The sequence below is a fragment of the Hyperolius riggenbachi genome, chromosome 10 (genome assembly GCF_040937935.1).
Source record: "Hyperolius riggenbachi isolate aHypRig1 chromosome 10, aHypRig1.pri, whole genome shotgun sequence".
In the NCBI taxonomy this organism is placed as follows: domain Eukaryota; kingdom Metazoa; phylum Chordata; class Amphibia; order Anura; family Hyperoliidae; genus Hyperolius; species Hyperolius riggenbachi.
Genome location: NC_090655.1, coordinates 92595560 through 92622946, shown reverse-complemented (window position 1 = coordinate 92622946; position 27387 = coordinate 92595560). Strand labels below are relative to the sequence as shown.

The following is a 27387-nucleotide window of genomic DNA, read 5'->3' as shown; positions in this document are numbered from 1 at the left end:
GTAGACTTTTACGTAGTGAGGAGCCTCCATTTTTATTATATACAGCTGGTGATCAACTTGAGTCCCTGATGGACCGGAGGGAGATGCCAGAGAGGCTGTGGGGTGGCCAATGCCCAAAACTCGACATCGGGCCCTGAAGGCCGCACCATCCGATGAGTCCCCACCTGACAGGGGGTGTTTTACCTGTTGATTGTTTTATACTGGAAGAAACACAAGAACAAACAAGCACAGCTATTATCTTCTATCTGTCTATCTATCTATAATTTTTTTTTTTTTTTTTTTTTTCTTGGGGACATTGCCTATTCAGCCTCCAACCGTCTGACTATCTTCTGCAATAAGCCACTAACATCTGCTTTAGCTATTAATGGGCTTCTTTCTTAAATGGCCTAAGGCTGGAGTTTTAGCTACAACTGATTAACATCAATTTCCTCTCTTAACTGTTGAGTTAAGTGAACTCAAAAACTATCCTCTCAGAATTCAGAAAACTGAAAGCTAAACATGCACAGGAAACACTGTTTACATTGTTTTAACCTCTTCAGATAGATTTTCCCGGTAGTAAAATGGATTTTGTTAACTTACTGTGAAAACATGAGCTGCACTGCAGATAAGAGGAGAAAGCAAAAAAAAAACACACAACACAACCTGAAAATCAAGGTTCTAAATACTGGTATGTACTCCTCTCACCATAATATGCAATAAAAATGGGAGTCTCAACAAAGGTAGCTCTAACTTAAAAACAGGACACCAATTACACAGTGCATCAATACATCAATATACTCTGCATCTTCTCATGACAAAAGTGTTATGTTGCCTGCTCAACATACTGTCTGCCAATTGACAAACACAATATATTTTATTGTCTGCAGTCTGTAAACCTATGGATCTACAAGCTGAGGACACGATACCTATGTGGATAAATTGGGTGAACGACTCATTGAGTTAATAAAACCATTGGTCATGATGGTAATCACTGGTTTGTGGATATTTTTTGTTAGTAGAATTTTTTTTTAATTGGAAAGTATAATAACCAAGAATTAGGAGAGCAAAAGTAGTACAGCAGAATTCCCAGTATCTGGCACCAGCGGGGATCGCCTGATGCCGCATGCATTTGCTTGAACAATTGGCCAACAAAACATTTTATTTTAGAAAGATTTTAGCATTTATTTGTTCCTCATAGATTGTATCATGTATTTTATTCTATTATTGGGCAGTTTTTAACTTTCATACCAGTACTAATAAGGTTATTCTGAGAATGTTGTGCTCGTCCTGATATATATGATAATATAAAAAATATTTATTTTGTTTAGCTTGGTGAGATTGATGGAGTAAGAGAGAGGTGATAATATGAGTTTCCACACTGGGTGACACCAACCCTAGTGACACACTTGCTCTTTACCTATAGACAAGCCTCCGCTTGAATGGGAGACTATATGCATCTACCCGACTTCGATTGTTCCTGGACTTATGCATGCAAGATATACTGTAGACTCTAATGAAATACTAGAGGGCCAAACAGAGCAATGTCCAGAAACCAGGCTAAAGGTCAATAGTATACCAGGGAATCACATGTCCGTCAGTTTGGAGCTAAAAGTCAAAACTCAAAGTCAATCACTAGCCAAGAGGTCCATACACAGGAGATCCAGAATCTGAGCAGATAAACCAGGGGGCTGACAGGAGAGTAGTCAAGACAAGCAAGGTCATCCAGGCAGCAATCCACAGGGAAGTTAGCAGGTCAGGCAAGGTCACAACAGAAGATCATCAGGAGCACATCCTAGCAGCTAGACGCAGCAACTAATGCTATCATGGGCCAGGTGTGCAGGCCAGAGGCAGAGTACCACCAATAATAAACGACCGCACGTGTAACCAGCCAATAGGCTACCACCCAGTATTCTCCCTAAAGGAGCTCATTCGCTCTCATCTGTCAATGCGGGTGTCAGAGAGCATAGGACAAGTGTGTGCTTACACACGCCTACCCCTGAGGCTTTCTGTGTTCACATTCACAGGGATGCCCTCTGTCACATGCCCCCTAGTGGCCAGACCGCACCATGTCTTCCAATCGGTTCCAGCACACAGACCATGCAATCTGTGGTTGCAATCGGTGCGCAGAAACCATTGGAATTTTGGCAGCAGACAGGCTAGAATGGGAGCTTGTGAGTTACAGTAACATAAATTACATTATTTCAGGGTATCGAACTGCCACCACTCATGCAGAAGGGCAGGAGGCCTAACCTCACTGATACTAATACCTGCAAATAAAACGGTTAAGACACGCTATTTAATCTAGCTATTAGCAGTAGTAGCGACTCTTCGGAATGCTAGGGTTCTTTCTGTGTTGCAGAATAGTAGGTGTAGCTGAACAAATAAATGACTTTGGAGTCCTTTATTATAAATGCAATATAAATAATTAATATATACAGAAAATCATTAAAATCAACAATTATAGAGACAATAGTGGTGCAGAATAAAAATATAAAAAGGGGAAGAAAATACGAATACTTAGGTTCAGGTGGAAATGTCCGCTTTGAAAGTCTTAGCACATGGAAAAATCCTTTGTTCCAGAACTGAGAAACAGAGAACCAGCCCTCGGTCCTCCAGCTGGTTCTGGCAGGATGGAAAATGGGAGAACTCCTCCTCTCTGCCTGAAGCTTGGTTTTATTAAACAATTTATAACATATATAATACAATATTATTACGATATGAGATGTCCAATGTATTTTTAGATGTTTTTATATGATGGTGCTCTTGTGAAGTTTAATAAATGTTTTCTGATAATTGATTATAAATAGGTGTGGTGCTGTTTTGGTCATATTCCTTGAGCTATACTTTACTTAGTGACTTAGCACACACTTATTGCAACATGAGTGCATGAATCTTGCTTTTTGGTTTTATTTAAGCTAGTTTTGGGGTGGGACCAAGCCTGCCCCTCTGGTGGACAACCAATCACAGTCCATGTCCATGTACGTGGAGAGAGATTTAGGTTTAAACTTTTATATACCCCTGTCATTCAAAACCGATAAATGCCACATTTGCACTGATAACAGATTTGCACTGATAACACAGTGGATCCGGGAATTCATACAGAGATCAAAAATCATGAGTCCAGCCCAAGTGGTTGCACCAAAATTAATATCTCAGCTTAGGAAAGAGCTAGGAACTTCCACGATATCTTAAAACGTGCGCCATTTCATCTGTGCTTAAATGTGTTATCATAGAGATAGTCAGTGGCATTCTGCTACAATCTTACCAAAAAATGACTGGGTATATTTCTCACTTTGTGCTATCCATAGTAGGAACTGTGCTGAGCTGCTGCCAGGCTGTCTGGGGGAATGTAGATTCTGTATAGGCCTCCTGCTGTGTGTTTCCTGACTATTCCTGTGTATGCTGTCATTCACAGGTAACTGTGGTGAGGTTAATTACCTGGTCTGAGTTGTCACAGGTACGTGCGAAACTGTCTTCTGGGCTCCCTGCATTCTAAAGTGGGTTAAGGTAGCCATACACTGGTCGATTTGCCATCAGATTCGACCAACAGATAGATCCCTCTCTGATCTAATCTGATCAGAGAGGGGTCGTATGGCTGCCTTTACTGCAAACAGATTGTGAATCGATTTCAGCATGAAACCGATTACAATCTGTGAAGCTGCCGCCATCCTCCGCATACATTACCTGCTCCGGCCGGCGCGAGTCCCCCTCTGTCCCCGCGGCTTCTTCTCTGCGCTGGGTTCCGGACCAGCTGCAGCTTCATTGAACTGCCTGTCCGGGGAAGCTTAAACAGTAGAGGGCGTTCTACTGTTTAAACTTCCTGCCGGGATAGGAAGTTCAATGAAGCTGCAGCCGGTCCAGAACCCAGCGCAGAGAAGAAGCGGTGGAAAAGAAGGGGACTCGCGCCGGCCGGAACAGGTAATGTATTGCCGCTAGCGTCAGTCGTCGGGCATTCGAACGCCGCTATAGACGCACTCCCGACCCGCCGGCGATGGACCAAAATCTTCCGCACGGACGGATCGACGGGAACGATTGATTTCATTCTGTCAGCGTATCGGCGGGAAAATAGTTAGGTGTATGGGCCCCTTTATGCCAAATGGTACTGAAACACACTCAGCTGAGAGAGAAGTTCCTTTGAACCAGGTAATTGAATGTAAACACTGGCTTCCCTGGATAACAAAGTAATCCCCATGAAAAGAAACTCTATGAAAGGACCTATTCCCAAGCGAAGACCCCCCCCCCCCCCCCCCCCAAGGCTCAGCAGCCTGCTATCCCTAAACATCAGATTCTGATCTGGCACGTCAACGGCAATTGGTGCAGCACACCGATTGCGTTCTCTTTTTTCTCATGGCTCTTCCGTGACACCCTCACCACTGAAGGAAACTGGCTGTTCTGGCTTGTTCCTTGGAGTGCCGGAGCTATTGTGGCATCGATGGCCAGATAAGAGTGTGATACTAGCAGTAGAGACATCTCTTTGAACCATAATGACAAGGAAACCTTTTGAAATGCCTTAAAGCAAACCTGAACTGAAAAATAAATTGAAGAGATAAACAATTGCATCTAAAGCCCTGCCCCTAAATAGGATTTTATTGGAATACCACACTTTTTTGTGCTAAACACATAAGATTAAACGTTTTATTGTCTCAGCTGATTGATGACAGTTTTAGATGTTTTACAACCCTCATCTTGAACTATTGGCCCATTTTTAACTATTCTTTTCACTCAGAATTGTGTTTGCCATGGGAGAGTTTTGTAGGCTGTAATTATCAGTGAGAGTCTGACTGGAGAGAAACTGTCATTCAGAACTATGGAATTTTAACTCTTACAATGAAGGGAAAAAAACACAACCTGGTTCTATGTAAGAATGTGCATACACGTGTTTATCTCATCAAGTCACATGCCAGTTTAGGTATCATGAATAAAATAGCTTTTTTTTTTTTTCTTTCTACAATATTCATGTACAGTATAATCTATTTGGTCAGTGTTTGCCCATTGTAAAATCTTTCCTCTCCTTGATTTACATTCTGACATTTATAACATTGTGACATCTTTAGTCCTGTCAGAGGCAGCTTTGCTTCAGAGAAATTCAAAGCCAGTGAAAATAATACCTGTTCTCCCAGGATGCTCTGGGAGAAGAATTCCACATGGCATCACTAGGAGGGTGGGGCTACAGACTAAGCATCACTAGGAGGGTGGGGCTACATAACTATAATATGAAGATAGAGAGAGAGATGTTTCTGATGCTGAAACCAGGAAAATTACCATAAAAGTGAGTTTCCTGAATTCTTTACTGCATACTACTATATGTCACTATGGTTCCTTTAAAGTGAAACTCCGACCAAGAATTGAACTTTATCCCAATCTGTAGCTGATACCCCCTTTTACATGATAAATCTATTCCTTTTCACAAACAGACCATCAGGGGGCGCTGTATGACTGATATTGAGGTGAAACCCCTCCCACAAGAAACTCTGAGGATTGTGGTACTCCTAGCAGTTTCCTGTCTGTGAACCTTGTTGCATTGTGGGAAATAGCGGTTTACAGCTGTTTCCAACTGCCAAAAAAGCATGCAGCAGCGACATTACCTGCCAACAGTAAAAATGTCACCATGTAATAATTGTCAGAATGTAAATCAGGGATTTAAAAGATTTTACAATGGGCAAACACTGACTAAATCATTTATACATAATGTATTGTAAAAATGAAGCACTTTTTTATTACATTATTTTCACTGGAGTTCTTCTTTAAGTTGTTTTAATAAATGCAGACCCATGAATACTCGGTTAGTAAACTGGCAGTTGTGTGACTGCAGTCTCATGTAAGGTGCCTAAGTGAGAATTTAAAAATAAAAATAAATCAACTTAGCGTTTCTTGTTTTATATTCAAATCTTGTTGTGGATGCCACATGGGCATGCAAGGCACATAACCACAAACCTCTCAGCAATCCTTTACTATGACCTTATATGATAACTGGGTGTCAAATCCTGACCAGTAGTAAACTATTTTTAATTGCTCCAGTTCAAGATTCCTAGATTACGTATGCCTGGAGATGACTACGTATGCCTGGAGATCTGTGGAAATTACTAAAAGTCGATGAGGCCCTTTGCACCTATTTTGTAGAGACTGAAGATGATGCGCTATGCGCCCGTAATATTGCTGTGTGCAAGCTGCGCACTGCAATATTACCGTTATTACACCAGCAGTGTGCCGCAGGTCATGCTATTAGCATGGCCCATGGTACTTGATTAACGCGAGTGTTGTTTCGGGAATGTGCGTTAGAACTGGCGTTGCCATAGTAACGCTCACAGTCATCGTGTACCGCAGTTCATGCTAACAGGGTAACCAGCTGGGCACTGCTGGTGGTAGTAACGGTAATATTGCCATGGGCTGCCTGCACACAGCAATATTACCGGCACTTTGTGCATCAACCCAAATGTAACCGCAAATTCCATGTAGGCTGTTGTGTTTTCCAGTGTTCTCCAGTAGAAGGCAGAACATTGGCTTGGAAGTGTTTCCCGTCAAGATATCTCACGCCAGAACTGCTCTGGAACCTGTAATTTCTCAAGGTACATTGCAGTCTTTCTAACCACTTCCCCGAGGATGTATTAAATCCATATCAGGCCTTATTTATCACATTTGTGAAGGAAGAACTGTTATTGTTCATCGCAGTCAGTAAAACTGTCAGCTTCATTTTTCTGCTGTAATATAGGAGATTAAAAGGGAGAAAATGATTTGTCGTTGAAGTCTGCTTTTCTTCGGTTTGAAAAAATAAGCCACTTTCTGAGCTGCAAGGGCCATGCAAATATATACTGACTAAGCAGCACCAGTAGCCCATTGGATATCCCCTAAGTAAGGCAGCTTAAATAGGTTAATAGGCCAACAGACTGAGCTGGACCCTGGAGGCAATCGTCTGTCTCCTAGATCACACACAACTATAGCCATTCCAGGCTTCAGAAGGACAGAAGGAGCCCAAGGCGTTGTGCATTTTTCCTCCTCATATCCAGTACAACATCAGAAAGAGTAATGGAATGTTTCTTAAACCGGTAGAGGAAGTAATAAGCCAAGTACTGGATCAACTTGCTACAGCTATATGCATATCAGTAGCTTTGGTTCTCGTCACCAGGGTGGTCACTCAGATTTATTTACCTATGAAGTCCTACCATTTAGGATAGGTTCACCTTTCCAAATGCACACATACTGTATATTCATGCACGTTGTTCCTAGCCATCCATGAATCAATAATAATGGTAACACCAGGTAACGTTCTTAGGCCATGGCTCCAATCAAAGGTGGTTTAAATTTGTTTTGTTAGCTCTAGAAAATTATTGGTAGCTGGGAACTGAAAAAAAAGTGCACTGAAACAATAATCCTTTTCTTTCTGAGGGCCAGTGCACACCAAAAAACACTAGCATAATCGCAAACGCCTAGTGTTTTTTGGAGCAGTTTTCAAAATGATTTCAGGCACGTGCATAGCAATTTTCTAGGTATGCCTAGCGATTGTTGGTGTAGCAATTTTTACTTTTTACTGAGCTGGAAGTGAACTGCTTTTGTAAACCCCCCCCCCCCCCAAAAAAAAACCCGCTTGAACAATCGCTCTGTTCTAGCGGTTTATAAAACGATTTTTCCACTTTTCCTATACCTAATATTGAGGCTGAATCGCCTACAAAGTGCAAAAAAAATCACATCGCTCTGGTGTGATCCATCCCAAATACAAATACATTACCAAAGCACTTTTACAAAGCGCTAGCGTTTTAAAAAGTGCTCAGAAGCACTCTTGGTGTGCACCAGCCTTAAAAGCGGACCCAAACTCTTGCACAAAAGTCATTGTTTAACATATAGTTGCTGTGTTTTGTTTAGCCAGATCAAACTGTCTTATTAGCAGCTCTGAATAGACTGCAGGAGAGCTCTCCATATGGCAAACACTGAGGCGTAACCCTTTCAGTGCCTCCTGCAAAACTTAAACCTCGGTTGCTGTTTTTAGGATTTCCATACATTTAATGAAATCTTTTCCCATAAAGGTTAGCATGCTGTAGCTTATCATTTAGAGCAAACAGAAAGTTCTGAGTTTAGTTCCACTCTAAGCAAAATGGGTATTGCACTCATTTTTTTACTATCTTGAAAATGAATGTGATGTGTAACATTAAACATGTAAAAGAGAAAACGAGTGTCTGTGCAGGAACTCAAAGTTCCATACAACTAGTCATAAAGAAATGATGGTTTCAATACAGTTTTCTTCGTTTTTTCTTTCTGCATGCTAGTTATTGTAGCCTCTAAGTAGAATTGTCTTGAGTCGGCTCTGCCTTCAGTAATGGTGGTCACTAATGATCCAATCTTTTTCATCCAATCTTACCATTTCTATGTAATATAAGGGAACTGCCCAAATTATCCATTCAATATATTCACTCATTTACCCTTATACTACATAGATTTGGTAAAATTGGATGAAAAGGATTGTATCATTAATGGCCACCTTAAGAAGTCTGTCTGGGAGGTGAAGGAAGTGATTCCTTCATTCTCTGTCTCCCAGCGATAATGTCTCTAGTGCCAGCTGTATAGAATCCAGAGCTATCTACTGGCTGTAACTTTATATCTTAGCTAGCCAGAAATTCTAACACTGTATATTACTAGCATTGTTCTGTAAGGCAGCTAATGAGGCCACAGAGTGCACACAACTGTCTGAGGACTAATGGGCTCATGCGAGAGAGCCCTCTTCACCCACCACTTCCAAAGAGGCTGTGTATTTATATAACGTACTTACTAGCTTTAGCCATTAGAAACACTCCATTTCCAATTACAGCCCCCTGCTATGGAGATTAAAAGAACACATAAAACGGTGTGATAAATATTCTCTGCCCTCATCTCCCCCCCCCTATCACAAAAAAACCCCCTCTAATCTTTCAACTAAATTTAACATCAGATAAAGTGGACTATATATATATATATATATATATATATATATATATATATATATATATATATATCGCATGCTGCATTTTCCGATGCAATTTTGTGCGTGTTTTAAAATTGCGCAGCAGGTTTCTTCTCCCCGCATACTTTATGCAAATCACATGCGTTATGCCTGCAATGTTATTCAAAGATTCAAAAATGCATGCGATCTGCATGCAATGTTATCCTATTGAAGTTTAAAATCGCATGTTAAGATTTGGTCATATATTTTTTCACTCGATAAATACGATTATGAAAAACGCAAAATGGAAACGCACAAAAATATGCAGGGACGCACGTGGCAGAAAACTCATGGTTTTCGCACAAAGTGTGCTCCCAGCCTTAAAGTGTGTTATCCATGTCAGTGCTGTCTCTTGTTTTACACGCCCATATATAATGTTAGTATACTGGGTGAAGTGTTGTGGTATCTCCCTTAAAGGGAACCTTAACTCTAAAAAACAAAAAAAACAAAGAGTTTTAATTACCTGGGGCATCTACTAGCCCCCTGCAGCCATCCTGTGCCCTCGCAGTCACTCATGGCTCCTCCAGTCCCCCGCCGCCAGCTAGTTTCATTTTTGTCGACTCAGAGTCGGCCGGCCGCCACGCGTACCTTTGCACGCATTCCCGCTGATGCAGGAAGCTATCGTGGACATTAACACGTACATTTTTAAGCGTTGCAGATGCAATGCATAAAAATGTGCGCGTTGCACCAGTAACGTGTAAAAATGTATGCGTTAATGTCCGAGAGAGCTTCCTGCACCAGCGGGAATGCGTGCAAAGTTACGCATGGTGGCCCGCCGACTCCGAGTTGGCAAAAAAGAAACTAGCTGGTGGCGGGGGACCGGAGGAGCCATGAGTGACTGTGAGAGCACAGGATGGCTGCAGGGGGCTGGTAGATGCCCCAGATAAGCGAAACTCATTTTTTCTAGAGTTAAGGTTCCCTTTAAAGATGCATAAGCAGAAAGCTTCTGCTCAACTAGTTCTGGGGACATCCCTTGCTCTTCTCCCTACTTTTTGTTCAGCTTAAATGCCACCGCTTATCTGACACCTAATCCTAACCTCTCCCTACAACATTAACACCTTCTGATGCCTAACCATGAACCCCTTCCTGATACCTAAACACAACCTTCCCCTAATGTTAAAGAAGCACTAGCACAAGAACTGTAAAATATACATACAAATACACGTGTAAACAAACAGATAAGATTGCTATTTGTCCCAAAGTCAAATGTACTGTAAATTACTTTCTTCCTTACTGTAGGTATTAATAACCTGACAACTCTGAATATTTTACTGACAGATTTTGGACTAGTACATCTCCTCAGAGAGCCCTCCTCCTCATGAATCAGGTCCTTCGTTTTTTAAACAAATGAATTGGTAATTTAGAGTACAATTATAGTCTGGTATTGAGACAGAGACCTTGTCTCTAGTGTTGGGCGAACAGTGTTCACCACTGTTCGGGTTCTGCAGAACATCACCCTGTTCGGGTGATGTTCGAGTTCGGCCGAACACCTGATGGTGTTCGGCCTTTTAAGTTCGAGTTCGCCCCGAACTACTGAATGGCCGCCGAACTTGGCCGAACAGGGCCCTGTTCGCCCGAACATGCCGCAATACGGCCCCCCTATGGGGTCGCAGGCATAACAGGGGAGCATGCCCCGATTGCGGGGGGGGGGGGGGTCGGAAATTCCCCCCACCCCCTCCGCTAGCGCTCCCCCCTCTGCCCGCTTCCCCATAAAAAAAAGTTTAAGGCAAGCTAAATAGTACTTGGTGGCTGGCCTGGCACTGGCAGTGGAGTGAGGAGGAGGAGGAGTCCGAGTAGCAGAGTGACGCGTTGAGGCCGGGCAGCGGGCGGTTCAGCGGTAGTACCCTTGTGGTACTTCCGCCCTTTCTCTGACCTCACGTCCTCTACGTGATGACGCATACGAGGGTACGCGTGACGCGTACCCTCGTATGCAGAGGACGTGCGGTCAGAGAAAGGGCGGAAGTACCACAAGGGTACTACCGCTGAACCGCCCGCTGCCCGGCCTCAACGCGTCACTCTGCTACTCGGACTCCTCCTCCTCCTCACTCCACTGCCAGTGCCAGGCCAGCCACCAAGTACTATTTAACTTGCCTTAAAAAATTTTTATGGGGAAGCGGGCAGAGGGGGGAGCGCTAGCGGAGGGGGTGGGGGGAATTTCCGACCCCCCCCCTCCCGCGATCGGGGCATGCTCCCCCCTTATGCCTGCGACCCCATAGGGCCCCCAAAATGGGCATGTTCGGGGGTCCCATTGACTTCCATTGAGTTCGGCGTTCGGGCCGAACATGCCGAACATCTGGCCCATGTTCGGCCTGTTCGGCCCGAACCCGAACATCCAGGTGTTCGCCCAACACTACTTGTCTCCCAATTTCTCATTGCCCACAGTTGTCCTACCGGTCTTATAGTCTCAAGGTAATGCCATATATGTAAAAGATCCCTTTCTGTTTCACAGTACAGTTAATGCTGGTAGCAGCCATTTGGGCTGATCCAATTCACTTTTTATCTTAACTTTTCTCATAAGACATAGCGGTAAGTGATATTTTCAGGTTATAAATAAAATGCCTTTTAAAGGATACCTAAAGTGACATGTGACATAATGAGATAGACATGTGTATGTACAGTGCCTGGCACACAAATAACTATGCTGTGTTCCTTTTTTTCTTTCTCTGTCTGAAAGAGTTAAATATCAGGTATGTAAGTGGCTGACTCAGTCCTGACTCAGACAGGAAGTGACTACATTGTGACCATCACTGATAAGAAATTCCCTTTTTTATCTCTTCCTTGCTCTCAGAAGCCATTTTCTACTAGGAAAGTGTTTTATAGTTGGAATTTCTTATCAGTGAGGGTCACACTGTAGTCATTTCCTGTCAGGACTGAGTCAGCCACTTACATACCTGATATTAACTCTTTCAGACAGAGAAAGGAAAAAAAAAGAGCACAGCATAATTATTTGTGTGCTAGGCACTGTACATACACATGTCTATCTCATGAAGTCACATGTTACTTCGGGTATCCTTTAAGCCACCAGCAAGCAAGAAAATACTCCGAATAATTCTGGCAGTACTTGACTTTTTGGTACTTTTTCAATTTTAAAGTGCAAAAGTTATTTTAAACAGAAGAATATAAAATGATCTTCTAGGAGAAAACTTAAGAGAAAAAGTGAATTGCATCAGGTCTATTATCTCACATCCTTTTATGTTTTGGAATTGGCCGTACAGCGCAATCACAATGGAATATGTTGTTGCTTTATAAAACAATAATAATAATCTGTGGCTGCATCATAGAATGCTCAGAGGCAGTTGTGTTGTGAGGAAATAAAATATTTTCTTGTTTCCCTCACAGTGGGAAGAGCTGAGCGCAGCACTGGTGGTGGTGAAGATTCAGTGGACAGGACAATGAAAGGACACATATTAATCACTTCAGGCAAGTCTTAAAAAGAGGATTTTGTTTTTGTGTGCTTAACCTCTAAAGGTGCCCATACACTTACTCGATTTCCCGTCGATAGACAGCAGATTCGATCACTGTGATCAAATCTGCTGTGAAATCGTTATGCAGACGCTGACCGATCGACCAATCTCTGTCTGAAATCGATCGATCCCGTTGATCTGTCTGCAGGGAAAATTTCACTCGATCGCCGGCGGGTCGGGAGTGTATCAATAGCGGCGTTCGAATGTCCGACGACCGACGCTAGAGGCAATACATTACCTGTTCCACCGGCGCGTGTCCCTGCTGTCTCTTCTCCGTGCTGGGCTCCGGCTGGCTTCACTTACTTCCTGTTGGGGGAAAGTTAAACAGTAGAGCGCCCTCTTCTGTTTAAACTTCCCACAACAGGAAGTAAAGTGAAGCTGGAGCCCAGAGCGGAGAAGAGACAGCGGAGACCGTGGGACTTGCTCGCTCCGCACAGATCAGGTAATGTATGCAGGGGGTGGCGGCAGCTCCACAGATAGAGAAATCGATTCAAAATCTGTTTTCAGTGTAGGCAGCCAATAGATTCCTCTTTGGTCAGATTAGAGCACAGAGGGATCTATCTGCAGGTCGATCTGGTGGCAATCGACCAGTGTATGGCTGCCTTAAGAACACAGGCCTGTAATTCCATTTTAAAAGCTGTGTTAATTGTTCAAAATAATTTTGATAGTACTTTTTCAATTGTAAAATGCTTAAAAGTTATTTTTAAGAGAAGATGAAAATTATCTCCTAGGAGATAACTCAGGAGAAAATTGCATATTTGCCCAGGTAACTGTACAGCGGATGGAAGGAGGTCATAGGCACCAGGGAATTGTTTAGGTGTGTGTTGTACTAGACATTAAGGAACTGTTTAGGGGTGTAATGAGGACCGCTAGACACCAGGGAAGCTATATTGGGGGTGAAGCCCTAGATTACTATCGGGCAGTGAGGGGGAAAGCACTAGACACCAGTAAACTGTTTAGGGCTTGGGGGATACTAGATACCAGGGAACTGTGTGTGGGTGGGTGGGGGACCACTTGACACCAGGGAACTGTATAAGGGATGGAGTAGGGCCAGTAGACAATAGGGAACTGGTATAGGTGAGGGAGAAGGGACGTCAGACACCAGGGAACTTTTAATAAGGGAGTGAGGTGGCCCCTAGACATTGAGGTTTACCCACGACTTGTCCCAGTGTTCAATTCCGGTCCACTTTTTTTATTTGAGTTTGACACCCCTGGTATATTATGCAGTGAGAGGTAGCCAAGAAAATCAGCTGAATGCTGTGTGATTTTTTTTTTTTTTTTCAAATTTGATATGAAAATTAAAAAATATGCACTCAATAGTCCATTGAAATTGGATTCCTTTCAGTAATAATATGAATTTTCGCAATGCGAATTTGCACTTAGTAGAAACGGGCCTTAAGTCTTTAAAACATTTTTTTATTTTTTAAGTCAGTAATTTTACATTCTATTAAGATTTACTAGATTTCAAATGTATACCTATACTGTGTTAGCAGTCAGTTCAGGATGAGGAGCAGCTCACAACTCTGTCCTTTGATATTACAGGAAGCCTGCTGTGCTCCAGAAAATATCCCCCCCCCCCCCCCCTCCCCATTAACCTCCAGCTTTATCACAAATACCTTTTTCTCTGATGATGTTATATTATCTCTATAAACGTTTATAGCTCTTTTATATAAACCAGCCTGCGTTAAAGGGATGTAGTCTTTTAAGCATGTTTTATGACCTTTTTGGCAATCTGGAAGGCATGCAAGAAGCAGATTTTCCAAGTATTGTAACTACATTGTTTTGCATGTGTTTTAAGGTTGGGATGTCCAGATGGCAGTTTGATCAGAGCTGGAATAAGACCAGGGAGGGCCCTCAGACTCACGTCTTTGGGCCCCCTCTGCCTTCCATCTTATTAACTGGAAGGTTCTCCAGGCAAGTTGTAAAGTCTCATTCTAGTAGGTGGTGGAAGACTACGACCACAATTCAGTATAAACTACCGCAGACATGGAGTGGCTTTTATGTGTGGGCCACACAGAGCAGGATCATCCACCAGGCAACCTAAGCAGGGGCCTAGGGGGTGTCAAGGGGCTCACCAGCCACCTTCCCTGACGATGCATCCCAGATATTTTATGCAGCATATAAGGGAAAAACTTTTATTCAGCCCCGCTGCCTCTGTTATCTCCTTTAAGAACAGTGCTGATATAGAGTAGCATAAATCAGCACTAATAAGTCTCATCATTGCCCCACGTATATCTGAGGACACGGAACAGAACACTAGAGACGTGTACTGAGGTGAGCTGAGTAAAAAAGAAACAAATGTGTGTAAGGAACTCAAGATTCTCTAATGTTAAACGCATGATGCTGGTGTAACGTGAAAGGAGTGTATTTTTAGACTGACTTCCTCTTTTTAGTGGAGGCCGCGCATTGCATACAGGCAGCACATTTGCCTAATGTTCCCCACATCCAGAGTGGAGTGCTAGAATCACATGCTAATGATTTGTCGGCGAGCGTGCCACATCCCATCCATCGGCCGGCTGCTGAGCTCCGAAGTTGAAAGAAGCCTATGATGTGGGCTAAGTGCATGCTTCTTTATTCCTCACACATGGGAGATTTATACTACCTCTGATTTATATTACGCTTTGTCAAAACACAAGTGTAAATAAAAAGAACAGAAACAACTGTGTTGCGACATCGGGCTGCTCACAAGCGTTGCGCAACACACTTGTCATTGTATTGTGTCCCTTACATTTTGCAGAACATGCTGGGGATCAAAGCATTGCTGGGGCACAATGGGTTTTGGTTGGGTTCCCACAGCTGTCTTCACATCCCACCAACAGCTACTCTTTTTTTAAGGATAACCACAGAAGCAGTTAAAGGGAAATGTCACTTTTGTTGATTAAAGTGCAACCCATGTAGTCGAGCCTGATATATTGAAATCATACTCCCCTTTCCCAAGTCAAAGTCTGATGGGCCACTCTTTACATGACACCCTTTCCCTTTGGCAACAATATGTGCCACAGGACTCATCCTCCAGGGGTCATTCTGTCCAGTGGTGTTACTACAATTCAGGCCCCCCCCTCCCCCAGTGTTCACACCCCTTCCCTTGCCTCCCCTTGGTGCCCTTCCCAACCTTGGGGCCCATCTCACAAGGGTCATAAAACAAGTGCGGCCATCATGATCTTCACACATATAACAAGTGTAGCCACAAAAACACCTGGTCTGAAGTATAGTCCCCTGTATCAGAGGATGGGAAGTAATTGGGGCCTCAAAACAGCTCCACCCCCCTGATTGCAGGGGATGCTTCCCTCTAGTTACACCTCTGATTCTGCCCCATTACAGGTGTGATCATCATTCCCATCTCTAACGCCTTCATATCATCTCATCTAAGGCAACCTTTCCCCGTCACCATAATCCCATAAATGTGTATACCTCACCCCCTATAACATGTGCAGCCCCCTTCTCTTCAAACATGTATGTAGCCATCCACTCCCCTCCCATAATCTGCACAGCCGCCCTCAATAACAAATGCAGCCACTTCCCCCATAACACATGTGGGCCCCATTTCCTCTAAAACATGTGTGGCTGTCCATTCCATAAGATGAGCAGCTACGTATGGGGTTGATTTGCTAAACTGCATTAGTGTGTAGTGTGTTTTTTTGCGGACATACATTTTCTGCCCCCATATTGCGTAACGCATTACACGCACAGAAAAGTTACGGCCGTTAATAAAATAACGCCGTTTAGTGAATCAACCCCTATACCCGGAAAACACGTGCAGCCCCCATAACATGTGTAGCCACATTCCCTCTTCAGTTCTCTAACCATGTTTAGGTTGTATTGTGGGAAATGACAGCTGTTTCCAAATGCCAATACCAGTATCTCCCTCTGTGCATATGTATATCTATTAAAAAATAAATAAATCAACAACCGTTTAGCCTATTGCGTTATTAGGGGGGATGTTTTTTTGTTTTGTTTTGTTTTTTCATGCCTTCCAGTAGTAAAGATGATTATGTACAGGCTGGCAGTGGCGTAACTAAGGAGCTGTGGGCCCCGATGCAAGTTTTACAATGGGGGCCCCCAAGCACTCTATGCTCAACAAATGATACGGCGCACCAAAACCAGCCAATGGCAACTACAGTGTCAGAGGTGCAAGAAGGGGATGGGGAACAGCTTGTTAATGATTACCACTAATCAAAGTATCTATAGAAGTGATAATTATAAGCACAGGACCAAAAGAGAGCTAATACTGTAGTTTAGGGAGGGCCCTTCGGGGCCCCTCTGGCCCAAGGGCCCCGATGCGGTCGCTACCTCTGCACCCCCTATTGCTACGCCCCTGCAGGCTGGTTGTAGATCAAACAATATGAACAAATTACATGGCGAATATCAATCATTTCATGATCTCTCTTCTGTTTTTTTCACTACTCACTTTGCAATGTATTGATTCATCCCCCCCCCCCCCCTTTTCTCTAAAGTTCCTCTTTAAATACTAAAAGTAATGCATGTTCTGGTGCTACTTATACATTATTACTGCATTTAACTACCCTGCAAGTCAATGAGAGCCCTACGGACCTCTGCGATCTGTATACCGGCGTTTCTTCCGTGCAGACACCCAAATGGTTTTTGGCAAATTGGCAGCATTGGTGAAGGTCTCGATTCGATGATGGAGTATTTATCAAAACATGCGTGACGAGCAGCCTAGTGAGAACAGACCCCATCCATTCTCGTAGTTGTAATAAAGAAAGAAGGAGCACCAACTATGCTTGCTAGGATTTAATGTAAATACGAAGGCATTACAGGCATACCAGATAGGAGATAGTTGTGGATACCGGCCTAGCCATTGTTGTAGGCTAGCATTGATTCTGTCAGCCTCCCATTCATCTGGCTGGTGTGTAATTATCATGCAGGATCCAAAGTTGCGTTCCATTTGTCAGAACAGATTGAAGGGATCCATTCCAAAATGACCGATGTGAACCAAGCTCACACTATGTACATTGCACGATGCATGTTGCTACACACACACGTTTTATAGCATGAAGATTAGCTTTGTAAAATGCGCTTTATCACATCTCTTGACCAGAAACTCGCTGTAAAAATTTGTTAGGATAACATGATCTGTTACAACACAGAGATGTGAAGATGCCCAAACCATTTCATAGGCAGTGCGATCACATGCATTAACACAGCATTGTGCATAGAGTGGATTCACCCTTATACTGGTTAAAGGCTCAGCCTCTGACACAGGAGACCTGGGCTGAATCTTGGCTTTTCCTGTTCAGTAAGTCAGCACCTATTCAGTAGGAGACCTTGGGCAAGACTCCCTAACCCTGCTACTGCCTATAGAGCGTGTCCTAATGGCTGCAGCTCTGGCACTTTCAGTCCACCAGGGGAAAAGCACAATATAAATGTTCTTTGTCTTTGTTTGTTTTGTCTTAATCTTAGTTTTAATTAAAGTTTTTTTGAATCATCTATGGTGAGTTGTTTTTGAGGCTGACATTCACGTGTGATTTCCTGGTCCTGCGGTGAACATAAATACTCTTAGCTGGCAAATAACTGCCCTGATGTGCTGCACAACCCCCAGGAGAAGAAGAAATCATGGAAAAAGCAAGGCAGATAGAAATCAGGTCTCCCATATCAGGCAGAACTAACAGATCCATGTAAATTGATTCCTAGCACATGCTCATCAGTTATCATTAGACTTGGGTTACACTGAATCAATTAAGGTCTCTTGCGGTTTAGAAAAAGGACCAATTACAAGGGAAAAAGTAAAGTCCATTGAAGGACGTGAAAGGGATTTATTGGAAAGTACAGGGGTGGATGAGAGCACAGTGCTTGGCATTGGGTCAAGTACATTATATACTCCATATAGTATGAATGTGTACACACTGAACACTGCAGATTGAATGTAAGCAAAATCCTTCTTTATCTGATCTATTATGTCATTCTGCATGCGCTATATTTGTTCAGTTATCTGATCACTTAGTAACATGTTTTGATCTGATATAGTTCAGTGACCTCATGTGATTGGCTGATATAATTATCTGATTTATGTCTTGTTAGAAAACATCCTTTTGTATTAAATAGAAATAGAATTTTAATGAATCAGTGCTTGGACTGCACATAGGTGTTTAACATGTGATGTACAGTGTGTACAGAAAAACCTAGCAGTTATTGTTGTGTCCTTGTATCACGGACATATACCACAATGCTTCATACTGGATTTTCACAGATCCATTGGATGAAAGAAACAAACATCTAATCTAAATAAAATAAACTGATGTGATAAACAATTGTATTTATCCTCCTACTCCTAAAAATGACCACTTTTTTTTTAGATATCCCATGGTTTTATTTTATATTTAGACATTTACAAACTAGTTTAAATGATTTATTATCTTTGCTTAATGGCAGTCTATTAAGTGTTACCGAGTTAAAATACATGAACTATTGACCTTTTTCTATCTCTCCTCTGCTTTCAGAAGTTGTATTTGACAGGAAAACCGTTATGGCTGTAATTTGCATATCAGTAAGGTTTACTATATTCCCAACAAGGTACTGACAAGACAAAAGCTGTCACTGCCTGAAAATCAACTATTTTTGGCAGCAAAATAAAAAAATCAAAACAGCCTGGTTATTAATATTTTTTCACTGTACATACATGTTTATTTCATCACGTCACATATCGACTCGAGTACATTTTAAAGTGGACCTGAACTCTTGCACAGGACAGAAGGAAACCATAGAGAAACGCACCCTGTATGTATTGAGAGAGTTTGGCCTGTTTAATTCCCCCTCATTTGTGTCTAATCACAAGTTTTAATTTGATCTCTCCCCTGTGTCACATGGCTGCCATGGCAGAGATGGCAGATAAGCTCATTTTGAAAACACAGGATGTTAACAATATGTCTGCTTCCATGAATCAGGAAGTAGAAACGGTGCAGATCTACTGTAGGGTTTGTATCAGCTGTAACAAAGATATTTTTTTGTTTAAAGGTTATTGTGCTGTTGCATATCTTTTAGAGCAGAGGGGACGTTCTGAGTTCAGCTCTAAGCTTTAAGTTTAAACCAGCAATTCTATCGTTAGTTTTTTTGTGATTTTTTTTTTTTCTGAATAAAAAACCTGTAAGATTTGGCACACTTTACCAGTACAAAACCATATCTGTTTACAGGTGAAGGTTTGGGTGCCGGATAATAGAGTTATAGGCAAATATTGACTCTAGGAACACACTAGGCAGAATCGCTAGGGTTATGGAACATGCTTGCGGTTTTGCCTATAATGAAAGTCTATGGGCTGCATAAAAAAGCGCCTATATCTGCATTTTCTTAATGCACAACTTGCTGTATATTACTTATAACGAATGCGAAATGCACATAGTGTATTTCAATGGAGATGCAGAGGAGGTGCGTTTTTTTACATGCGTTTTTGATTTATTTTTTCATGAAATAAATATTCTGTATTTTATTCCATTGAAGGAGTGAAACTATTAAAAAAAAAAAAAAAAAAAAAAAAAAAAAGCAAAATGCAGAAACCCATGGTTTTCTGCACTGCCTTGTGTGCTCCTAGCCTGAATGCTGCAGCTGAAGCAAACAACAGTATTGGTTAGCCTTAATTGTAAGGGTTAGATAGTAATTGGCACGGTACAGGGTTAAGGTGGCCATATGCTCCTCGATTTTCCCATTAATTCCCAGCAGTGTGTATCACTGCAATCAAATCTGCTGGTAATAGATGCCTCAACATACTCGCGCGGTCATTTGAGCCATTTGCCCGTAGTCGCATGGGACCCGAATGTGAAAGTACAGCCTACACTCTGCAGACACCAGGGTACAGGTAAAGTGTTTTAATGCATGGGAGCCGAGGGGGCACCTATAACATTTGGGAGGGACAGCGGCCAGGGGTTTAGTTGCCCGCAATATTGCATGCCCCATTATCACTGCACATACAATCAATCACGTCACGATTTCACAGCATGTCCAATCTATACATTTAACCAATTTTGGCCCAAAATCGGCCTGTTTCAGCACCAATTTTCAATTCAAGAATTATTGAATCGGATGGTTGATCGCCCACCAAATTGCTCAGTGTATGGCCACCTTTAGAGTGGGGCTACCTGGATGATTTTAATCACTTGAGGTCAATATATGTAACTGCCTCATTTCAAATCGAATGTCTTGAATTCAAGTTTCAAATATTTAATCGCCTTGGTATAACTCAAGCCTCAGAGATAGAGAGATCTGATCTTTTAGAGAGGATAAGGATTGGTAAATTGGTTCTGTACACCAGGGGGCAATCCAGCCAGAAAATGGTTTTGGTCACTAGTGTCACACACATCAGAATGTGGGTGTGGTCATGGGTGGAGCCAAATTTACATGAACTTAACAGCGGTCTAAGTAGGCTTGCCCAGCAAAATGTTGGATGAAGCCCCCTCTCCATTAATAAAAAAAAAAATGCAGCATATCACATACAGTAAATAAATAGGCAGTGTCACTTAACCACTTCAGGACCGGCCGCCTAAGCCCCCTTAAGGACCAGAGACAAGGTCTGGAGCAGCTTCTATCTCTCCTCTGCTTTCAGAAGGTGTATTTGACAGGAAAACCTTTATGGCTGTAATTTGCATATCAGTAAGGTTTACTATATTCCCAACAAGGTACTGACAAGACAAAAGCTGTCACTGCCTGAAAATCAACTATTTTTGAGAGCAAAATAAAATAAAATAAAATAATCAAAACAGCCTGGTTACCTTGTTAACTGGTTACCTGGTTAACGTTACCTTCTTAGGTAAAGTTATTGAAAAGGCTGTCTATCTGCAACTTGAAACCAGGCTGTCAGTAAACAACATCCTGGACCCTCTACAATCTGGCTTTAAGAAACACCACAGCTGTGAAACAGCCCTCATGCAAGTCTGCAACGATCTGCTCATGGCAAGGGACAGAGGGGAATGCTCCATCCTAATCCTGTTGGATCTCTCAGCAGCTTTTGATACAGTTGACCATGAAATCCTGCTTAACAGACTGCAGGAGTACTGTGGCATCAGTGGATCAGTCCTCCAGTGGTTCAGATCATTCCTGACTGACAGAACACAGAGAGTACCCCTAGGTCCTATAATGTCCAAACCTGCACTTCTACAATTCGGAGTGCCACAAGGATCAATCCTATCCCCTCTGCTGTTTGCAATCTACATGTTGCCACTCAGTACACTTATCCAACGACATGGCCTGATGTACCACTGCTACGCCGATGACACACAGCTATACCTGTCCTTCAAACCTGGTGGAACAGACCCTACCCCAAAAATAAACCCTTGCTTAGCTGAGCTACAGGCATGGATGAATGATAACTGGTTGAAACTGAATGCTGACAAAACTGATGTCCTGTTTGTCCAAAGCCAGCACTCGCCATCAAAACAGCTCTATCCTAAAGCAACACCAATCAGGAATGGGAATTCAGACATAAACAGCTCCAACCTTGTGCCCAGCCTTGGCGTACTAATCGATGGGGAATTGAGTTTCAGAAACCAAATTCCATCTGTAGTTAAATCTTCCTTCTTTCATCTGAAGAACATTGCAAAGATTAAACATCTGATTCCCCCAGAGGATCTTCCAACCCTAGTCCACGCCTTCATCACATCACGGCTGGACTATTGCAATGCCCTTTATGCTGGCCTCCCCAAAAAGGACCTGCGTCGCCTGCAATTAGTGCAGAATGCTGCTGCCAGATTGCTAACAAACCAGCCTCGCCACTGTCACATTACATCGATCCTTCGCTCACTGCACTGGCTACCAGTAGAATGGAGGATACTCTTCAAGATTGGACTGCTGACATTCAAATCCCTGCACAATCTGGGCCCTGGATACATGAAGGACCTGCTGAAGCTGCACCACACCTCTCACAACCTCAGATCAGCAAGTTCTATAAACTTGGTCACTCCCAGAGTGCACCTCAAAAAATCTGGAGATAGAGCCTTCTGTCATGCTGCCCCTACTCTTTTGAACTCCCTGCCACACCCAGTAAAGACAGCACCATCCCTGGAGCTATTCAAATCCAGACTGAAAAGCCACCTGTTTAGCCTGGCATTTCCAGACTTATAAAATTCTTCCTCTGTACCACGATGGTCGGAGCCATGCTTATGCGCTTTGAGTCCCATGGGAGAAAAGCGCTTTACAAATGTTATTTGTTGTTGTTGTTGTTAAGGACCAGGGCAATTTGCATGGAGGGGCGCATTTGGGGGGGGGTCGGGCGGCCGGATCCTGTCTGTGGCTGGCTGGGCATGGTGTCCCATCACTCACCTTCCAGGCTCCAGCGATGAGCCGCAGTAGCCACCTCTTTTCCAGCCAGCATCTCCGCTCCAAATGACGCACAGGTCCGGGTCGCGGCTTGATGACGTCATCAATCCGGGACCCGGCACTGACTAGACAGTTCTGTGTTGGCTGGTCTGGCTTTCTGCTAGGCAGGCTGGCCTGTTGCCAGGTTGTCAGGCAATTCCCCCATAGCATTCCCTGACCTGCCAGTGGACCCCCTCCCATGCTTCCACAGGCCTCACATTGAGGCACCACAACTCCCAGCATGCCCCCACAGAAGAACCACAGCTCCCTGCATGCCCCCATAAAGATATCACAGTACCCAGCATGGCACCACAACACCCAACATACCTACATATAGGCAGTCAGCATAACCCCGATTGATGCACCACAGCTCCCAGCTTGCCCGCCATTGAAGTACCACCCGACTCTGCCTGGGGGATATCCAGGGCACGTGCCACTGATCTTTGGGGCTAGCAACGCCCCTGCTGTACACACTTGCAACTTTGATGACTCGAAACGATCGTCTGAGAGTCTTGTGTGTATGCGAGTGTCACTTTAATGCTAGCAGATGGCTGACATTGCCAGAAAACCATGACTGACCACGATGGTTATGTACCTCTAGGTGCCGACATCTCACTCATAATTATGCAGCCACTCTCCCTCCCGCCATAAAGCAAAACATGTCGATTGGCAGATAGCCAAAGAGCGTGTTTGTACAGGGAAAGGATGTTTGAAACACGTTCACAGTAAGCACTGACTTACTTACAGAGAATATTGGTGAACATACGTGATCTAGGAAACCTGAGTGAGCTTTTTAAAACATTTTTTAGGAGGATCATATCAAAATATAGTGGGGTTAGTGAAAGGATAGCAAATTAGCAGTTGTATGCGGTGGTGGTGTGTAGAACTCCAACTGAGAACTTTTATTTAAAAAGTAATCCAGGCTATTGTAGGTTTACTGAATGAAATTCTTGTAATGAGCATCTATGCAACTGCAGTAACTAAATCCCTCAATCACTAATCTCTCAGCAATCCTTACTATAAACTGATGTGCCCTAGAGGAGGGCTGCACATGTCTGCCTCCTATCAACAGACAATTTGTTAAAACTTTTAAAATAGTTTTGCTGGATCACTTGTTTTCCATTCTTAATAGTAGGGATGCTTGCTGGATTCCGCGGAATTCTTAATTCCGGTTGGAATTAGGTCAATTCCGATTCCGGCGGTCGGAACGGAATTGCTAAACCTCTAAAACGGAATTCCACAGAAATTTTTTTTTTGTTTCCGCGGAATTTTCCAGAATTAAAAGAAAAAATCTCTCTCTCCTCCTCCTCCTCCTCCTTGTAGCATGTCAAAAGCCAACTCACCGTGGCTGGGAATTGAACCCAGGGTGGACTGGGAGTTGAACCCAGGTCTCAGTGTGTGGTAGGCAACTGACTTAACTACTATACCACCAACAACACTACATGCTGAAGCCAGCCTAGCATGTACCATTATGATCAATCCAAGAGAAAAAGTAGCATGCTTAAGGATTTGTAGCATGTCAAGAGCCAACTCACCGTGGCTGGGAATTGAACCCAGGCTGGGCTGGGAATTGAACCCAGGTCTCAATGTGTGGTAGGTAACTGACTTAACTGCTATACCACCAACAACACTACATGCTGAAGCCAGCCTAGCATGTACCATTATGATCAATCTAAGAGAAAAATTAGCTTGCTTAAAGGACTTACGAGGTGAAAATACACTTCTGAGAAAAACAATTATATCTATCCTACTTCTCCTAAAAATGACTTTTTTAGATATCCCACAATTTTATTTTATATTTAAATCTAGTTTTTACGTTTTTACTGTTTCATTGTTTCTGCTCCATGACACCTTCATTGAAGTATACTAGAGCTCAAATCTAGGAATTATTGACCCTTTTTATCTCTTTTCTGTTTTTAAAAGCCATTTACTGACAGAAAAATGTTTTATGGCTGTAACTACTTATCAGTGAGGGTTACGCTATAGTCTGACCCAGTCCGACCCGGTCCCGACCCAGACAGAAACTGTCACTTGCATACTTGATGTTTAGCTTTTTCAGGCAGAGAAAGAAAAAAAGGAACACAGCATAGTTATTAGTGTGCTAGGCACTGTACATACACATGTCTATCTCATCATGTCACATGTCACCTCGTAAGTCCTTTAAGGATTTGTAGCCAGGCATGGCCTTAGCTTTTGTGTTCAACAGTTGTCCGAAGAGAACCCCAGATAGCCAGGTAGATTCATCTCTCTCTAGTAGGGATGGTAACCGCTTTCCCGCGGAATTGTATTTTCTGGATTTTTTAGGCGGAAATCGCTCATTCCATTCTGTTTGGTCGTAACGGAATTGCTTTTTCAATCTGGCGGAATTCCGAAAATGCCTGTGAAATTCTGCCGGTATCCGTTGATGGTTTTAAGCTGAAAATTCAGTTCAATGGCATCAAGTCCTAGAGAGAGAGAGGGAGAGAGAGCTCATTTTTCTCTTGGGTATATCACAATAGTACATGCTAGGCTGGCTTCAGCATGTAGTGAATGTCCGCCTAAAAATTCCGGAAAATACAATTCCGCAGAAAGCGGTGACCATCCCTACTAGAGAGAGAGAGAGAGAGAGATGAATCTACCTGGCTATCTGGGGTTCTCTTCGGACAACTGTTGAATACAAAAGGCAAGGCCATGCCTGGCTACAAATCCTTAAGCAAGCTAATTTTTCTCTTGGATTGATCATAATGGTACATACTAGGCTGGCTTCAGCATGTAGTGTTGTTGGGGGTATACCGGTTAAGTCAGTTACCTACCACACACTGAGACCTGGGTTCAATTCCCAGCCACGGTGAGTTGGCTTTTGACATGCTACAAATCCTTAAGCACGCTACTTTTTCTTTTGGATTGATCATAATGGTACATGCTAGGCTGGCTTCAGCATGTAGTGTTGTTGGTGGTATAGCGGTTAAGTCAGTTGCCTACCACACACTGAGACCTGGGTTCAATTCCCCAGCCCAGCCTGGGTTCCCAGCCATGGTATGTAAGCTGGCTTTTGAAATACTATAATTCCCTGGAAGATGAGATCCTCCTCCCTCCGGGAGGAGGAGGATTTTTTCCGACGGAATCCGGAATTCCGCGGAATTTCGTACAAATCCGGCGGAATTTTTAATAGCAACGGAATTTAACACTGACGGAATCCGGGATTTCCGGCGGAACGGAATTTGCTGGTTCCGATCATCCCTACTTAATAGATTAACTCTGCTTCCGGATTGTTGACTGCGAAATGCGCTGTCATTATTTGCTAAGATATTTTTGACTTTCACTTTGGTCTATCCTTTTAGAAGTTAAGTCCACCATCTTTCCTGTATTTTTGGTAGGGATTAGATTGTGAACCCTTCAGAGGGATAGTTAGAGGGATAGTTAAAATGTACCTGAGATGGTACACTGGACTTTATTTATACTTACCTGGGGCTTCCTCCAGCCCCATGAACACTGTGGCTTCCTCACCATCCTCTTTGAACTCTCTGTTCTGTCGCTTTGATTCCCGGTAATCCGGTCAGTCGCCACCAGTTGTCGGCTTCTGCGCATGCGAGGCTCAGCTGCACGCACTCCCCCACCGTTCTCCCATACCCTGGAGCGTTCTGCGTCTGCGCAGTACTACGACTAGTGGCGACTGACCGGATTACCGGGAATCAAAGTGCCAGAACAGAGAGTTCAGAGGATGGCAAGGGAGCCACAGTGTTCATGTATAAATAGGGGCTAGTGAACCATCTCCGGTTCACTTTAAGTGACAAGACAATCTACTCTATACAGCTCTGCGGAAGATGGTGCTATATGAATACTAAACAATAATAATAATATTATGCTAGTGCACATGTATGGGGCGGAGATACAGAGTGTGAGCTGGAGCTCGCCCCACCCCCTCCCCCTGATACCGGGTCACTGCCTTGCGCTAGAGTGAGGAGGTATAGACCCTTGTCGCCACCGCAACTTCACTATAATCAATGTCCCAGCACACTGGGGGGGAAAAAAGTAGTGATTGGTTTTGGTGGCGTGGGGGGGTTGATTGGGTGTTGATGATCATAGAATAGGATTGGAAAGGGTTAATTAATCATTATGATGAATCTAACATATCCACCCAAGAACCAGTTGAGCCTTTTTTGTTTTTGCATTGCTACCACTGAAATGTATACTTAAACTTATGCAAAAAATGTCTTAATTGGGAATCAAAATTTGTCGGCATTTGCAATACACCATTTCTAACCTTTGAACTATAGTGCTGAAAAACTTATTTTTTTACCCCCTTTGTTTGAATATCACTACATGTAGTGACTACAAAGCCTCCTTTACCTCTACAGAAGTTGATTATCTTGATTTATTGCTAAATCTTCACTCTCTCTACACATCTCCAAGCGCAGATGTTTGCCATGGATAAACACATTCCTTACACACGTCTTCCTAAATCTGTCCCATGTCTTTCATTAATGGGATACACAAGAAGCACTTGCACATAAACAGTCTATTTGTGCTCCAGACCATTTATTATCCTCACGTACTGCAAACAATCTGTCAGGTTGGGAGACTGAGGACCAAACTTTACATATAAAAAATTTCTGGAAAACAAGTCGCCAATACATGATTTTGAGTGTTGTGGTCTGTAGTACATAGATGTACTTTTATGTGACTTTTTAGTAGTAA

At 43.1% G+C, this 27387-nt stretch overlaps 1 long non-coding RNA gene across 2 annotated transcripts in view; it reads left to right on the top strand.

Annotated features, from left to right (window-relative positions):
• LOC137535644 (uncharacterized) overlaps positions 1–27387 on the top strand; it is a 357455-nt gene that overhangs the window by 21714 nt on the left and 308354 nt on the right. Inside the window, exons 2-3 of one of the 2 annotated variants that reach the window (XR_011024423.1) lie at positions 6453–6545; positions 12287–12367. This is a non-coding gene — a long non-coding RNA (uncharacterized lncRNA). The remainder of the gene's footprint in view (positions 1–6452; positions 6546–12286; positions 12368–27387) is intronic. The other variant, XR_011024422.1, reaches the window with a different exon arrangement.